Raw genomic sequence first — 3,950 nt, forward strand, 5'->3', positions numbered from 1 at the left:
CCTCAGCCTTCTCTTCTCCAGACTAAGGAGACCCAAGTCCCTCAGCCTTTCCTCATCAGAGAGATGCTCCAGGCCCCTCATCATCTCTGTGTCCCTCTGCTGTCCCCTCTCCAGCAGTTCCCTGTCCTTCTGGAACTGGGGAGCCCAGAACTGGTCCCAGTGCTCCAGATGGGGCCTCCCCAGGGCAGAGCAGAGGGGCAGGATGACCTCCCTCCACCTGCTGCTCACACTCTTCCTGATGCACTCTTTCAGCAGAACTGTCCTTCAGCAGAACCTCACATTCTCTTATTTAAGAGGATTTAATTTACCTTGCTTCAGATGAAGGCGAGATGCTTTTTTCCACGGCTGGAAGAAGGGCTCCTGTGTCATCCCACAGCTTGTTTCTGCAGAATAGACAAGCTCAGCCCCAAGAGTCCTCCAGATTCTTCTCCAGGCTCCTCCTCTTGGAGGGCTCCGTGGAGGGAACACACTTCAGCCCTCACCGTGCTACAGAGTCAAGTTGTCAGGAGTAAAAAACTGTTAGAAATGGGGCTCTTGGAGAGAAAGTCGCTGTACTGCAGCAGGGACTGGATGGGCTAAATTTAGCCATCAACATCAACAGTAAAAAACACAGCCTTCTCCAAGCTGGAAGGATTCAATTTGACCAAAGAGAAAATCGTTCCCTTATTAAGCTAATTGTATCTCCCAATAAAAAAGCTTCAGACCAAGCCTGGGGGAGCCAGGAAGCCAAGAAATTGCAGTCGGGTGCTTCCTAAAGCCAAGGCTCTCCATGTTCCTGTCCTGCTGGCAGGAGGCAAAGCCACCAGCCTTCTGCAGACACTCTGGCCTCTGGGCCCCTCTCCCCAAAAGCTCTGTTCTTCTTCTGTTTTACCCCACTTTGAGCCAGGGCTGTAATTACAGAATCACGGCATTGTCAGAGTTGGAAGGGACCTTCTAGAGACCATCCAGTCCAACTCCCCTGCCAAAGCAGGGTTGCCCAGAGCACATCACTCAGGAGCATCCAGGCGGGGCTTGAAGGTCTCCAGGGAAGGGGACTCCACACCCTCCCTGGGCAGCCTCTGCCAGGGCTCTGCCACCCTCACCCCAAACAAGTTCCTCCTCACATTGGAGTGGAACTTCCCATGGTCCAGCTTGTGCCCGTTGCCCCTTGTCCTGTCACTGGGAACCACTGGAAAGAGTCCTGGTCCATCCTCCCTCAACCCACCCTTTAGATCCTTGTCAGCATGAATAAGGTCTCCCCTCAGCCTTCTCTTCTCCAGGCTAAAGAGTCCCAGCTCTCTCAGCCTTTCCTCATCAGGGAGATGCTCCAATCCCTCCATCATCTCTGTTGCCCTATGCTGGACTCTCTCCAGCAGTTCCCTGTCTCTCTTGAACTGGGGAGCTCAGAACTGGACACAGTTGTGGCCCCACCAGTGCAGAGCAGAGGGGGAGAAGGGTTTGTTTCCAGTTGTGGGTCCTGAAACGCTACGACAGCTTGAAAGGGAAAGGAGGGCCCAGTCCCGAGTCTTACCCAGAGACAAAGGTTGAGACGTTCTGATGGTCCACGAGTCCAAACCAAAGCCGAGTCCCTTTCTGTGGCGCAGGACCCGTGTGATGTCTGTAAACTTGGCTTTCCAAGTTGTTACAAGGTGAAAGTTGTAAAGTTGGGTTTACGACTTGGGTTTCCAAAAAAACTATGGGGTTTTTTTTTCAGATCACTTGCCTCCTCCTGCACAGAGAAGGTGTTTGATGGCCATGGTCAGGGCTGCTGGGGTGAGCATGGATCTCTCTGTGGGCTAATAACCTACTGGTTGGTGCTGGAGGTGTCCTGGGTCCTTGGATGCTCTTCTGATGTCCCACCCCCAGCCTCCTGACAGCTCAGCAAACCTCGGGGCCCTGAGCATGCTGTCCCCGTCCCCTCTCCAGCACCGACCAGCATTCCCGATGCTGTCGCTAAGCCTCTGCTTCCTTCCCGGTTCCTAACAGAGCTTCAAAAATATCATAGAATCATAGAATCATAGAATTGCCCAGGCCGGAAGGGACCTCCAAGGGTCATCTAGTCCGACCCCCCCGCAGTCAGCAGGGACACCCCCAACTAGACCAGGTTGCCCAGGGCCTCATCGAGCCTCTCCTTGAATATCTCCAGGGATGGGGCCTCAACCACCTCCCTGGGCAACCTGTTCCAGTGCTCCACCACCCTCACAGTGAAGAACCCTCTCCTCATCTCCAGTCTAAATCTGTTCCCCTCCAGCTTGAAGCCATTGCCCCTCGTCCTGTCACTGCAGGCCTTTCTAAACAGGTTCTCCCCAGCCTTCCTGTAGCTCCCACTGCCTGCTCATGTCCAGCTTCTCCTCCACCAGAGCCCCCAAGTCCTTTTCCTCAGGGCTGCTTTCCAATCCCTCACCCCCTAGTTTGTATTGGTGGCGAGGATTGTTCCGGCCCAGGTGCAGAACCTTGCATTTGCTCTTGTTGAACCTCATGAGGTTCACCTGGGCCCACCTCTCCAGCCTGTCCAGGTCCTTTTGGATGACATCCCGTCCCTCTGGTGTATCGACAACACCACACAGCTTGGTATCGTCCGCAAACTTGCTGATGGTGCCTTTAATCTCCCTGTCTATATCATTGATAAAAATGTTAAACAGCACCGGCCCCAGCACGGACCCTTGAGATATCCTGGAGTGGGTGAAGCTCTGGTGGAGAATGTCTTTGTGGGAGTAGTCTAGCGTGGAGAGGGGACAGACTAACCATTTTGGGTTCTTCCTCCCTCGTGCTCTTCTACTCTGCTTCCTTCCAGCTCCTTCCCTCTTCCCATGGGATGTTTTCAGCCTGGAGAAGAGGAGGCTGAGGGGAGACCTTATTGCTCTCTCCAACTCCCTGAAAGGAGGGTGTAAAGAGATGGGGGTCGGTCTCTTTTCTCAAGTCACAGGCGACAGGACAAGAGGAAATGGCCTCAAGTTACGCCAGGGGGTTCTACCAGAGAATGTCTTGTGCTGGGAGGTCTGGTTTAGTGATGATGCTCCTTGTTTGTTGTGTGGGTGTCTATTTTTGTCAGTTAGGTTGATGGTTGGACAAGATGATCTTTAAGGTCCCTTCCAACCTGGAAGATTCTGTGATTCTCTTACTCTGTGGGGTTTTTCCATCCCCGGGGCTCCTGGGCACGCGCAGCTTTGGAGCATGGTCCCAACCCTCACTCATTTCCAAGCTTTTCTTTCAGCTCAGTAATACTTGCACACACTTTTTTTCTGTGTGTCTGTCCCCAATCCTGCGTCGGATCGAAGAGCCCACAAGGGGAATGGAAAATTTTAGGGAAAAAAACCCCACACCAAACAATGGGATTCAGGCTGAGGCAGGTGTTTAAATTACATTAGAGGTGGCAGAATTGGGAAGGAGAACCTTGTGTTTTGAGTCCTGCTTAACCCTCTGCTGCTGGGGGGTCCCGTGGCTGGGACCACCCCATGTCATCTCTGGAGTTTAAAGCTGGCTCGTTGCTCAGTAATACTTGCACACACTTTTTTTCTGTGTGTCTGTCCCCAATCCTGCGTCGGATCGAAGAGCCCACAAGGGGAATGGAAAATTTTAGGGAAAAAAACCCCACACCAAACAATGGGATTCAGGCTGAGGCAGGTGTTTAAATTACATTAGAGGTGGCAGAATTGGGAAGGAGAACCTTGTGTTTTGAGTCCTGCTTAACCCTCTGCTGCTGGGGGGTCCCGTGGCTGGGACCACCCCATGTCATCTCTGGAGTTTAAAGCTGGCTCGTTGCCGCTTTAGGCCTTTTTTTACCCCAAATCTGAGTTGGGCTTGCCTCGGGGCTTTGCTTTACCCGTGTGTCTGTTACTCCCAGGGTCGCCATCCCCTGCTAAAAGCTGACGTGACACGGCGGGTGGTGTCAACAACACCCCTAGAAATGGTGTTATTGATTAAAAAGTCAAGTGGTGGGAGGTGAGATGGAGAAAGCGGCCTCCGGGACC

The sequence above is a fragment of the Calidris pugnax genome, unplaced genomic scaffold (assembly GCF_001431845.1).
Source record: "Calidris pugnax isolate Ruff unplaced genomic scaffold, ASM143184v1 scaffold556, whole genome shotgun sequence".
NCBI classification, from domain to species: domain Eukaryota; kingdom Metazoa; phylum Chordata; class Aves; order Charadriiformes; family Scolopacidae; genus Calidris; species Calidris pugnax.